We start from the raw sequence: 14,603 nt of genomic DNA, 5'->3' as shown, positions 1-14,603 counted from the left end.
GAATGTATATTTTATCTTGTAACCCTATACACACATACAAATATAATTATTGTTTTTACTTATTTATTTATTGTGAAGGGGGAGGGAAGGGGGTCATCTGGACCTTTGATTTCATTGATATAAGGGATTATTGATATGGAAACTCCCTCCACCTATGCAAATTAGTAACTCTCTGAAATTTATATAAACTCTTAGAGTTGTTTCAGGTACTGAGAGGTTAATCAACTTTCTTATGGTAGTAAAGATAGTATCTGTCTGAGGCAGGACTTGATTTCAAGGATAGCCATTTTTGACAATAAAGAGTCCATCTTAATCCCAAAAGAGTCAACATCCACCAAATAATTAATTCTCATTAATTTACTTTTGAATATTATATTTAAAAGAATAAAAAGTAATTATTGTAAGTATAACTCCTATAAGATCAAAACAGACCTTTCACTTATATTACAAAAATGCATTAACAGTAGTAACTCATCCCTCATGACTTGTTACATAATATAGGATAAAAATAAATTGGAGTTAATAATGGTTTTGGAGGCATGTGTCCAACTTGATAAGGAAGCACAACTCCAGGGTTACTTACCCAGAGCATCATAGAGATATCTCTTTTGGTGTAATGTATCACTTTTAATAAATATAAACAAGGGAGCTGCCATTTCAAAGCAAATTAGCAGAATAATCCAAAATCTAGTTGAGTGCCACACACCACTAATAAAGTACAAAAGCAAAAAACAAAATCCCAGTGCAGTTATTTAAACTGTTTTTGGGATCCCATAGTGGGTTGTGTTTTATATAACATATCATTTAGGCATGCTTACAAATCTGGTGCCAGGGTCTACTAAATGAATTGTGCATGAGTTAGAATCATCAACACCAATCTGTTCTTTACATTTTATTCTTGCAGGATGAATTGGTCAAAGTATTTATGTCAGGCAATGGATTTCCGAATCACAGATGATTCATAAATTTTTCATGCCTAAATCCTATAAAGAAAAAGTTAATTTAATTTAGTGTCCAGGATTTAAATACTATGTAGAAGTATTTAAAATTGTTACTTGAATCATTTCATATTATAATTACACTTTAAAGTGAAAAAACTTTTGAGAAAATAAGGGTACTATATGATTAAATACATAAACAAGTGCAGAAAACTGTATTTTAAAAGTTTGTTCATATTAATTTCATCAAAATTTATTATGTATTTTAATATGAATGTAATGGAATATAATTGTGTTATTACAAATGATGAGCAGGCAGACTTCAGAAAAACCTGGAAAGACTTGAATGAACTGATGCTGAGTGAAGTGAGCAGAACCAGAAGAACATTGTACATAGTAACAGCCACAATGTGCAGTGACTAACTTTGATAGACTCATCTCTTCTTAGCAATGCAAGGATCCAAGAAAACTCCAAAGGACTCATAGTTGAAAATGCTGTCCACATCCAGAAAAAGAACTGTGGAATCTGAATGTAGATCAAAGCATATTATTTGCTCTCTCTTTCTCCTTTTTTCTTTTTTGTTTCTTCTTTCTCGTGATTTCTCCCATGGGTTCTAATTCTTCATTACAACATGACTAAGGCTCAATATTAATGTGTATGTAGAGCCTATATCAAATTTCATACTGTTTTGTGGTGGGGGAAAGAGAGATGGGAAGAAAATTTGTGACTCAAAATCTTATGGAAGTGAATGTTGAAAACTAAAAATAAATGAATTAATTTTAAAAATTACTATATATTTTTGCAGGTGTGTGTGTGTGTGTGTGTGTGTGTATTTGTGTGGAGGGGAAACCTGTTAGATGAAGTTTTTTTTTTGCCATCCATGTCTATAATTATAATTAATAATTAATTAATTATAATTATTGATTAATTATAACTAATAATTATAATTTCCCAGAGGAAAGGTGGCAAATTATCTTCATTCTATTTTTATAAAGACTCAAATCATAAAGAAGTACAAGGTAAGTATTGGTGACATAACAAGAGGTTGTAAGATGACACAAACACTGAATTTCTTGTATTGAACTGTAGGCTTAGAGTCTAACCCAGAGGGTTTGAAAATCAGGTCAATTTGTATTGTGTTTCCTCCATCCTTTTTTCCTACCTCCCCCAACATTTTTTAACATAGGTGAAATCAAGTTCAGACGAACATTAAGGGTAGCCTTGAATTGGGAAAGAGAAGTCATAAAAAGACATTTTGAGGAGAGAAAATAGGAGAGAAGAAAGGATATTCTCATCTTTTTTGTATAGTTAGAAGAAGGGGTTGTGGACTACTCGATGTAATTTGCACTGGCCTTCCAACTCAATAGGAATAGCCTTGAGCCCACTAGTTAGTATGGGTACAACATTTAAAGTTATAGTCTTATTAGATATCTTAGTAGCTTGCAATATAACCCCCTTCATGTGACCTCCCCAGGTCATCAACTTTTCCTTCACATGCTGATCTTCAAAGTTCAATCCTCTAAAACATGTGTCTGGAGAAATGGAGGAGAAACTTTTCTATGATTTCTCTTATTTTTGCATTTTTAAGAGTCAAACATATCACTTTACCCTTGTCTAGACACAGGCATAATACTCTGATAGCCTATTCCAAGACTTTTGTTGCTTCGACAATGATACCATAAAAGCATATTATAACATTAAGTAAGATCATATGATAATATATAAGTACAGTAAGGAGATATTTAGGTGATTATGCTTATAAATGGAAGGCACATGCAATAGGAGATATGTTTTTGGTCAATTCAGTTAAAGAGAAAAAAATAAATACATCTTAGCATCCAAGGATGAACCTCCATTCAGTAATCCCAGGCAGATAGTTCATTTTATCTTATTAACAAATTCTTCATTATGTTTTATCTACCTCACTCATATAATCATATTATTTTATAGTTAGAGAGACATGAGAGCTCATCTAGTTTACAAATGAGGAAACTGAGGTATTGAGTAATGAAGATTAAATGGTTGGTCAAGACAGGTCTAGAATTCATAACTCCCAGAGTAATGTATTATATACCACACTACTTCATATGCTCCTTCTTAATCCTTTTTTTTTTGTTTGGTTCTCTCTAGCTGTAATAGTGGGGTAGATAGTGGGAAGAGAGAAAATAATTCATCCATTTTGAAGATAGTGTTCTTTTCCTATTCCTTGGTTTAGAGCAGGGACTCTTAAGCTAAGGTTGAGAACTTGGATGGGGGGAAAACATCTTTATTTTCACTAACTTCTAAGTGAAATTTAGCATTTCCTTCAATTATGAGTGTAACAAACCATTATCCTGAAAAGGGGTCTATAGGTTTCATCATACTGTCAAAGGTGTCTGTAACACAAAAAGGTAATGACCTGTTGATTTAGAGAAGGCCAGTGGCAAAGAAAAATGTAGAGGAAAATGTTCTCTACATTTTTCTCTGACTTCTTGAAATCCTTTGGTGAGACTGCAGTCTGTAAGGGGCCTACAGGCTGCAGGTTGTGCAGGCCTGGTTGACAGGGATAGCTAGCTGGCACAAAGAGAAAAAAATACACATTATCTATAGGTGTTAACTAATTTCTGGACATTTCCTTTTCTTGATATCTTATGTACTATGTAATTATATATGGAATGAGGTGTTGCTGGGAAAATGTCATGGAAATAATGGAAATAAGCCTAATGTCTACTCTAGGTCAACGTTCTTCTCCACTTAACCCCTTCCACAATCCCCAGGATTCAAGGTGAAGATGAGCCTTACAGAGAAACAAAACACTTGCCTGGGGACATTTTTTTGAAGGTGGTCAGTACCAGATAGCCTTTGGCACTGAGAGATAAGTGCTATTGGATGTTTTCTGCATAAGCAGACATGATCTGGCTCTATTTTTTCTGAGTTTTTTCCAGAGACTGAATTTCCTCAGTGAGGAATTTCACAGTCAAGATATTTCCTTCTCTGGATCTTGCTTCAAGGCCGGGGATTGACATAGGACTACAATAAGCATGAATTAGCTAATCTTTGAAGGGCCCCTTTCCCAAATTTTAGTTTTAATAGAAGGATTTCATTGTTAGCAGCTATTGGTGTGGCAAGGTCAAGGTTCTAGCTCCCCCCTGCCAATTTTCCCCCCTAATCCAAAGGTAGTAAGTTTCTACTAGTTAGCTAACACTCTCTAATTCCTCTCATATCCTATTAATTCTAAAAATTATTCCTTCTGCTTCAGGTCAACCCAAACTACTACACTTACTTAGCCTATATGTATATAAATCTCTGACTCCCTTTTCCTACTTATCCTTTCTCTTATCATTTTTACCTAATCCTAAGAATATTCTTTCCGATTTCCTTACCTGGTCCCAACAATTACTCAAGGAAAATGTTACATCCCCATGTATATATTTTTAAAGAGCTATAATTTGCTAGGTGGGGGGGGCAGGGGAGAGGAGGGAATAAGCATTTATTCCAGGAACTCTGTTAAGTGCTTTGCAAATATTATCTCATTTAATCCTGCAATAACTCTGTGAGGTAAGTACTGTTATTAACCTCATTTTACAGTTAAGGAAACTGAGCCAAACTTAAGTAACTTGCCCACAGTTACATAGCTAGTAAGCCTCTATGACTGGATTCAAACTCAGGTCTTCTTGACTCCAGGTTCAACTCCAGCTTTTATTGTTGATGTCATTTACTTTTTCCCTTTTTATACTGACTTTAGGGTTTAATGAGAAAAGAAAGACCAATCTTACTATCCTACCTCTTTTATAAGTTTCACAGTATCAAGAACTATGCATTGCACTTGGTAAGCACTTTTAAAAAAGGGTAGATTTTTTTTTCCCCTCAAGCATATATAGATGTAGTAGGTGTCTAGGGGTATGTAATCCAGAGGAAGAACTTCCTGATGTTTTCCCTCCCAACAGCACTCCTTCCCAATAATACTTGTATTTGGCCAGAGATTGATGCATGAAAATTACTTTAATAAGGGACAAAGTTTTCATCTTGCAATTATGGCTTAACATGTAATTCTCCCTAAAAAATAATATGTTGACTTAAATTCAAACTAAGGGGTAAATGACTGATAACTGTCTCTTGATAACATGGTATGACCCATCTATAAAGAGAATGGACTTCCAAAAGAAACTACCAGACAAGTCAAACAAACTAGAATAGTCAAAACAAACAAACAATAAAGAAATGGGGATCATAGTGGAAATTCAAATTAGGGGAAAAGTTAAAGGAGAAAACGAGAGAGATGGTGGGTTGAGGTAAACTATGACTTATGAAATAAAAGGAGAGAGATTTTAGAGGCAAAGGAAATAAGTTCTGTAAAGAGGAGATAGAAGATGGGAAGGTCGGTTTGTTTCAAAAAATGAAAAAAACAGTTGGTATGTTTCAAAGAATGGCAAAAAATAAAAAAGTTCTGCTGTTTTGATGTATTCAATAAAAGCTCCTTATTTAAACGCCATGACTCACTCTGCTTTTCTTTTCCTAGGTCTCCCCAAGCTTATAAGTAAAAGGCTCAGGAACGGGTGAAATGATAGAAATTTTTCTTAGTGCTCTCTTTGCGAATGACGGTCTTGGCAGTCTTCTTTCCCATGGTGACACCCCTCCTATTGGCGCGGGGAGAGAGGGGTGCACACCCTTTCTGGTTAGAGACTCGGCTGTTGCTCCCCCTTCCCCGGGTCATTTGCCCGAATTGAGATTGACTACGTTTATCTGAATCCAGGGTCCACTATCCGTTCCTCTAGTCTACCTCGTGTGGTCTTACTTAGCCAGCCACCAAGATTTTTGCTCACTCTGGCATGAGTTTTAGGGAGAAAGGGCGGTACTGGGTAAAGGCAAAGGCAAACCTTCTTCCCAAGGGAGTCCCTGCTCCTTTCCCTCCAACTGTTTCTCACACACAGGTAGCATATGTTGACTCTTTATGTCTCGGCAGCTACTAGATTCCTGAAAATACCTTCCTAAATAATGCGATTCCACTCGTTTCCTCCCCCTACGCTTTTGGCTTTTCATCCGACACAGTGGCAGATTGCTGGCTATTCTCTTGGCATTCTCACTCTAGACTCTCTAAGAGAGTAAGAAGGGAGCGTCCCCACTTCCAGATCCGAGCCTCTTCGGCGTGCATTAGGGAAAATAAAAATCTCCCAGGCTTGTATCCTTAACCCAGTAGCTCTAGGATACTGTCAGCGATAGTTCCTATTGGCAGTCGAGTTTTTCCTCTAGTTGACCTCGCTAGGACTATGCTGCTAAAAGGGGCATGTTTCTTTTCTCTTTTTTTTTTTTGCCTTTGAGTCTTGTATAGAGTCCATCAAAGGGTAGTTTGTGAGCTTTTCCAGTCAGTCCCCTCTGTAGTAGCAAAAATCTTTGATGTCCATTTTCCTTTTTGTAGAGAAACCGTTAGCTTGCTTTTGGCAGGGATGAGTGCTAATCCTAATAGGTTGCTATGAGAAAATTTAGATCCTGCTCTTAAACACCATAGGGGATTTCAGGAATATTTTGAGGCTCCACGATTCCCTTACCCCTGACCCTTCATTTTCTGCTTGCTCTGACTTTGATTACACTTTGCATGTTATTCCAAAAATTCTACTGCACAGGAAATCCACATCAGAAACAACCGGGAGCTTTTATTTCCGTACCAATTTATAAGTAATCCCTTGGGATGTCTTTGATTCCCTAAAACATCAGTATTGCCCTCCTGGACAAGGGTGAAAAGGTTGGGGGCTCTGGCAACGAAATAAATAGGTGATAGGGCAGTCACTTGAGTTGACTATGCAAAGAGAACCTACAATTATATCTATCTTCTCATGAGGGAGTTAAAAATTCTATAAAAGGTGTTCTTGGCATAATTGATACATGGAAAGCTATCAAAAAAGCCTGTGAAACAAAGTCAGAATAAATCCACAGGCAACATTGGAAAGGGGACATTTAATTTTCTGTCACTCAGCTAGAAGGAACAGTTCAACTTTAAAAAGGTATCCACATACAGTCAGCCAATAAAATATGATCCTTCTTCAAGCTTTTAGAGTAGAGTGTGGGGTGGTAGTTGGGATTTTTAGCTTGGTTAAAGTAAATAAAATACTCTAGAAGGAACGGAATAAAACTTGTTGAAACCTGGATTTACAGTAATATAAGGTGGCTTGGAGGAGATGAATTCAGGTGGAAAATGACCTTTTTTATTATGTTCAGGAAGACATTAGAATGTCAGTAGAAAATGCTAGAAAGGAGATTTATAACACCATAGTTGTGTTGGCAAGTTTCATTTTTAAAGATATCCTTTAGATTGAAGTTGGAAACTCACTTAGAAGATGGGTAAAAGGAATCACTCTGGAAGAGAAATGCATAGTCCCTGGTAATCCATGGAATGAGATTAGGAGAAAACTAACACGTCTACAGTTGCATTAGGCTGGGTCTAAAGATTCCTGAAACTATAGTTTCCACTTACTTTTCACTAAGACCTTTTTTCTTCCCACAAAATGGTGTTATAGACTAGGTCAGGGTTTTTTTTCTCACTCCAATAAAAATAAGTGCATTGCCATCTATGCTCTACTCACACTCATAATTTTATTGTTAACATTTTATATAATAAAAATTGCTTATACAATAAAGTCTGTTTTGTACCTCCCCCCCAACAATTGAACTGTGTATGCAAAGCCCTTTATATAGTGTAAAACTTGTTGTCATGGTATTAACAGTACACAAATTTTCAGCAAACAGGAGAAGCTCAATATACTTTCTAGCCCTGTACAATTTCCTCCATTATCACTTTAAAATGTTTCAAAATAGTCCACTGGGGTCAATCTATTTCTTTTAGAATACTTCCTCAATGGAAGAACACTATTAAAACATCTGTACTTTTTTTTTTTTAAGGGAAGTTGTGATTTCATTTGTGTAAGGACCTGTCAATGAGGAAACTCCCTCATTGCAAGTTGACAAATGCTTTACAGCTTAGTATTTTCCAGAGTTGCCTGGGGCACCTAAAAGATTAAATGAATTGCCAGTGACCTTCACTATAGCTGTAAATAATCCTGCATTTTTTTCCCTTTTCTCATTTTTAGATCTTAGTTCACTTTTTTTTTTCCTTAATTGGGCCTGGAGTTGGGAATGACCTTGGTATTTTAAGTCAAGAAGGAAGGGCATTCTTTTCTTATGATTCTGGCCTCTTTCACTAACTGTGTATAAAATGTATAGCACATAAACATTGCTTTTTACAAATGCATAGATTGACCTTCAAGGATCAAAAGTGGTGGTGGGCCTAGAGGGAAATGCAGAAAACAGAGTTCAGAAATTATCCATATAGGGTAGGCAGGACAAAATTGTTAAACAGGTAATGAACTCCACTCCACTTTGTATCTGCTGCCTTGCCTGGTTTCAACTCCAGTAGATAACATACCCCTTCGTGACCCAGCTCTCCTGCTCTGCTTTCTACCTCATTTGGTGTATTGTCTCACCCATTAGAGTGTCGAGGGCAGGGACTGTCTTTCTTTTTATTAATTGTATCCTCAGTGCTTAGCACAATGCTCACTTGTCATAGGCACCTAATAAATGTTAATTGGATTGTATTGGACTGATCTGTCTTTTGCTAGGGCCTGGTCTGTCTACTGACCTTATCCTCATCATCCTTCCATATCTTTTTGTCTCCTCATCACCCTAACCCCAAGGCTTCAGTACCGTGGCAGTGCACACAGGTCATTGAGACCCTCTAATGAGGTGCTCTATGGGAACCAGTTTTCCATAGGCAACTTCCAATGTTTTAGATTTTTCTGAATGTAATTCAACTTCCTAGCCAAGCCTGGGACATTTTTCATGGGATTTTCCTAATTGGTGGAGAAAATGGTGAGAGGACAGTGCTTGCTTACATGAAGGGCTGAGTTGGCTTGTGAGTTTTGGATAAAAAAGACATTCTTCCTTTGTTGAGAGATGAAAAACCCAGTTCTAAGCTCTCCTGGGTTGTGACTTCAGACACATGGAGAAAGATAGACTTTCAAAATGGAAAACATGCAGAGGAAGACAGTTTTTCAACAAGTGCCTGATTTCCATGATGCCTCCCTAGAGACTTTGAAAATTTCATCTTTAGTGAGATCAGGGTCTAAATTGACTCATAAACTCTGGTCTATTTCATAGTATATTATAATCTGTATAACTTCTTTGATTGCTGTTTGCTGTCTTTCTGGATAAATGGTTGACTTGCTAATTATTATTTGTGTGTTGTTTTGTGTAATCAGCATTTTGAGGGAAAGAACAAAGCCCATGGGTGTAAGCTTGGTTAACCTTTCCTCCTTCATGGGATAGCAACCAGTGAAGGAAGTGTTTTTGGTACTCAATCAGTCCTGCCCAGAGACCAGCAGAATTTGGTGGGGAATGGGGGGGGGGGAGGTAGACTGATGGATATAATTATAATCAAGGACTTTCTTTTCAGAGGAGAACAGAGCAACCAACCTCTTGGCCCGTTCTGCTACACCTCTCCAGTAAAGAACCTGTTTTTCCTGGAGAGAGATGGGCAAGAATCTAAATATAGCAATCAATGCCTCCCCTCAAGCCTTTATATTGAAACTTCCTGTAATTTCCTCCTCCTATTCTCTAGAACCACACAGTTTATTCCTGATTGCACAGGACATCCTTCAAATACTTGGAGATGTCTGTACTATTTCATTTATAACTTTGCTTCTCTAGGCTAAACATCCTTAATTCCCACACTTCCTCCTCATATGACATTGTTAACATCCTCCTAACCACCCAGGGCTACTGTGGACATAGTTTAGTTTGTTAATACCCCCCTTTGAACTGAGGTGCCCAGAAATGGACAATGGACAGAAAAGGGACCTCTGAAAGCCTGTAGTTTAGCCTCATAGGTTTTCTTTACAGTTAATCCTAAATTTGCTTCGTTGCAACACCTGCTAATTGTTCTTCACTCAAAGATAAATAAATTCTTCTTCCACCTATTTGATTGCCCAAGTACTTGAATGTATCTATTATGCAATTACCACTAAGTATACTCTTATCCTGGCTAAAACTTCCCAATCCTTCAAATGTTCCTCGTATGGCATGTCTCCATGCTCACAATCCTGCTTAGCCACTACACCTTATCATTGTCTTTCTCAAAATGTGGTGCCCTACATAGAACGCAGATATGATATTATCTGGCTATACTAAACTTTAGCAGAAATATCATTTTCCTCATCCTGTGAAATGATTCAGTTATGTAGCATAGGATAGTATTAACATTTTTTACTGTCATATCACACTCTTGTCTCATAATAAGTTTTTAATCCACTAAAATCCAGACATAACTTTTCTTTAAAAAAAATTATGTTTTCAATGAACAAGTATTGATTTTCTCTTCCTCTGTGGCCCTAAGTGGGAATTTGTTCTACTTGACTATGCATATTTGTCACACAACTTTTTTTACATAAACCATAGTCTAGCAATGACAATCCTAACATGCAATTGGTTTTTTTTTCTTTCTTTTTTTTTTTTTTTTACTTAAGTGTGGAATACTGCATATGTTCATTTTAGGAATAAATAGCAGTTCTTTAATCCAACTCACTCATTAAACAAATAAGGCCTTGAGAGGTTAAGTGACCTATAAAAGGTCACACATATAGTAAATGGCAGAGGCAGAACTTTTAAAAAAGTTTTTATTTAAATTTTCTCTTTTATTATGAATTTAACAACCATCAACAAATGAACATTTTAGTATACAAAGAAAAAATTAGGATTGTATATAAAACCATAAACTTTTCTTAAGTGTAGTTTTTTTTAAAAATGCATGTATTAAATTTTTTATGGTAGTGACAAAATAACCTTGATTATGTCTTCTTTGTTTTTGTTTTTTTCTGCGCATTTAAATTTTTTAAATTAACATATTCTCTCTACTCTTCCCTCCTTTCTGTTTTTCCTTACCTCCTTCCTGCCTGCCTTCCTTCCTGCCCACCTGCCTTCTCTCCATCCCTTTATAACTAACTACTAACTCCTTTCCACAAGAGAAATCCTCCCTTGTCAACCAAAATAGTTGATGCATTGGTCATGTCTGAAAAGGCATGTCTCATTCTGCATCTCTAGTCTATCACCTTTCTGTCAAAATGAAGGTAGTACACTTCCTCATCAGGCTTCTGAAGTTGTGATTTGCTACTACATTGATTAAATTCCTGTACTGTTTCAAAGTTATTCTCCTTCACATTATTGTAATAAACATATAAGTTCAACTCTTCTGCTCATTTCATGTTATAACAATGAATACTAGTATCCCCAAATATTTCTTCACATTCATTGAATTTGTCATTTCTTACCTCATAAAATATCTCATTATGTTCAAATGCCATAATTTCATCAGATGTTCAGAGGTCAGACTTGAACTCAGGTTTTCTGACTCAAAAACCAGTGGTCTTTCCATAACAACACATATTAATTTCGTCTGATTAGATTTTGCCCATTACTCTAGTCAGTCAAGATCTTTTTGGATTTTTATTCTGTTATCCAATATGTTAAGTATCCCTTCCAACTTTCATGTCATGTGCAAATTTGACAAGTCAATTAAATAATAAAAATATGGAATGGCATATGACCAAAACAAGATTACCATGGCCCTCAGAACCTTCATTCAAAATGGATTCAACCCCCTAATGACTAATGATCTTCGGATTCTGTGATTTAACCAGTTCTATATACAACTAACTGAATAATTATAGAGCAGGGGTGGGGAACCTGCAGCCTCGAGGCTGCATGTGACCCCCTAGGTCCTCAAGTGCAGCCCTTTGACTGAATCCAAACTTCACAGAACAAATCCCCTTAATAAAGGAATTTGTTTTGTAAAACTTAGACACAGTTAAAAGGGTGCACCTGAGGACTGAGAAGCCACATGTGGCCTAGAGGCCACAGGTTCCCCACCCCTGTTACAAAGCTTACATTTCTCTCTGTCTTGTTCAAAAGACTAGAATAAGAGACTTTATAAAATACTTTCTTAAAAAAATGTCTACAGCATTCCCTTGATTTTCCATTGTTGTGAATTACAGCTGACTTTTATGTAACAGCACTTTGAGATTTGCAAAGCTCTTCATACACATTTTCTCATTTGGGCCTCATGACAACCTGGTGAGGTAGGTATTACAAGAATTTTTATCTCCATTTTACAGATGAGGAGACAGAGGCTCAGAGAGGATAAATGTTTGCCTGTGATCACTAAGTTAGAGAGCCTTAGAGGTAGGATTCACACTCAAGTCTTCCTGAATCCAAGTCCCACTTTCTCCCCATCACTGCATACTTTCCCTCACAAAAGAAAACTAAGTCCGCCTGGTATGAAACCATCCTAGTTTATTTTATTTTTTTAGTTATCAATGTTTTCCATTCCAAATGCTCACAAATGATTTATTCTTCAATTTTACCAGGAAGAGAAGTACATAAAAACAATAATAACACAGCTAACATTTAAGTAATGCCTATTGTGTGCCAAGCATCTTGCTAAGTGCTTTGCAAATACTATCTCATTTGATCCTCACAATAGACCTAGGAGGTTGGTGCTATAATCTATCTCATTTTATAGTTAAGTAAAGTAAGGTAAGCAGAGATTAAGTGACTTTTCCAAGTTTACACAGCTAGTAAGTGTCTGAGGCTGTATTTGAACTCAGGTCTTCCTGACCCCAGGCCCAGCACTCTATCCACCTAGAGCTCGAAGAACTTGGGAGATCATCGAGTCCAGCCCCATCCTTTTACAGAGGAAGAAACTGACTCCAGGACCACTGCTCTATCCACTATACCACCTAGTTTTAATTTATATTCCTCCCTTTTAAATTATTCCTACCTGTTTTGAACTATGAAACAAAATTTACTTTTCTCTTGTTCTTCAACACCCATCCTCTTCTCTCTGATCTTTTAAAGATCAACAGCCATAGCTCAGTGATCACTTTTGCAAATTTTTTATTGAATCCTACCTGGAATGTAGTTTGCCTAGGATGGGAGGGGTAGAAATGGGACAGAAGCAAAATAGTAGTTAAGATGACCCTACTCTTGAGTTACCTTTGTTGTTGTTCAGTCCTTTTTCAGTAGTCCAACTTTGCTTATAATCAATTAAGGGATTTTTAACTTAGTTCACATTGTATCCAAACAATTGTACAAGGTGTGAATCTATTACATAACTGATTTTTAAACAAATGTCTTGAGAGTTGTCATCTTCAAAAAAAGAATTCCTACAGTGTTTTGAACAATGGTTGCCAATAGAATAAGTTTTAGTCTTTGAAGGTGATTACTTTGAAGACCAACAACCACATTCCTATGGCTGCATATATTTGTCAAAAATGAAATTCTGAGATAATTAGCTCTGGAAATTTTTATTTGTGATGACTGACTGATCACTTAGTCTTGAAGGTATCCAATGATTCCAGAACAATAATTTCTGAGTACCTAAAGCATAGACTTGAAGAAATCTTTAAAATCTTTGCTTTTTTTGTTGTTGTTATATTTAAATGAACCTCTCAGATCATCCACTTATTGGTGCTGGAGGTAACCATTTAAACCCTCCAATGACTTCCATATCTTTGGGGTTTCCTTAGGGACAGTGAGAAAAAAATAATTCCTGAGGCTTTATGGGAGAGTTCAACCAGATCTTAGATGGGATAGGAGAAAATAGGAGAAAGCAATGGTGGTCAATTCATTTTCACTTTACTTTTTCAGCCGAATAATTATTCACTTTTCAATGAACAGTGATTTCTTCATGGCCTTTGAATTAACTTTTCTTTCTCTTGCTTGGGTTTTTCCATTTGGGTATCATTTTTGCCCCCACTTACAATAATGCCAATATATGTTGTTCAGTTGTTTTCAGACATGTCTGACTCTTCATGACTCCATTTGAGTTTTTTTTGGCAAAGATACTGGAATGGTTTGCCATTTTTTTCTCCAGCTCATTTTACAGATAAGGAACTGAGGCAAACAAGGTTAAATGACTTGCTCAGGGTCATATAGCTATTCAATGTCTGAGGTTGGATTTAAACTCAGAAAGAGGAGTCTTCCTGACTCCAGGCCCAGTGCTCTATCCACTGCATGACCTAGCTTCCCAAATACCAATATATATGTCAGCAAAATGGCTACACTAATTAAAAAAATAGAAACATTGTGAGCACATGGCATTTTCCATAGCATTTTAGCTAAAGATCTTTCATACAGTTGGCTCAAGTGACTTCTTTTTCCTTCGTGCTTTGTAGAGAAGTGAAAAGAATAGACAGACATAGATGTCATGCCACTGGAGATGCTGTCAGCAGTAGTCAAATGGAGAATTCCTGCCTGCTGTCTTCACATAAACAGTATCGGGAATAAAGATGCTGGGCAATAAAACTAGCTATTTCAAAGTACTGGGTGGCGGCAAGCCTCAAGGAAAGATTTTTGGTTGTATTGTTAACAGATTGAAAAGTTTAAGAGAAATAGCAGGTTCTTAATCTGTAGGAACAAAATGAGTGTGATATACTTATACCCCAAAGCTGAACCTCATCCAGTTTTGCCTCAGTGCTATCATTGAAATAGCTTATTTCAATAGTTGAATCTGTGATCACATTAATGTTGGTAAAGCCCTTCAGTGATCCACATAGAAACATATCTATACCGTCTTATTCTTTGCTGCTAGCATCCATGTCCTTCTTCTGCAAATCCTTCATAGAGACAGAATTCACCCAATA

The 14,603-nt window shown here is 36.5% G+C and overlaps 1 pseudogene; it reads left to right on the top strand.

Moving 5' to 3' along the window:
- The first annotated feature begins 5,513 nt into the window (after positions 1-5,513).
- LOC114046327 overlaps positions 5,514-14,603 on the top strand; it is an 85,936-nt pseudogene continuing 76,846 nt past the window's right edge.

The sequence above is a fragment of the Vombatus ursinus genome, unplaced genomic scaffold (assembly GCF_900497805.2).
Source record: "Vombatus ursinus unplaced genomic scaffold, bare-nosed wombat genome assembly UNPS02001419.1, whole genome shotgun sequence".
Classification (NCBI taxonomy): Eukaryota; Metazoa; Chordata; class Mammalia; order Diprotodontia; family Vombatidae; genus Vombatus; species Vombatus ursinus.
The sequence above is the reverse complement of the archived record's forward strand: the minus strand, read 5'-3'. Positions and strand labels throughout refer to the sequence as shown.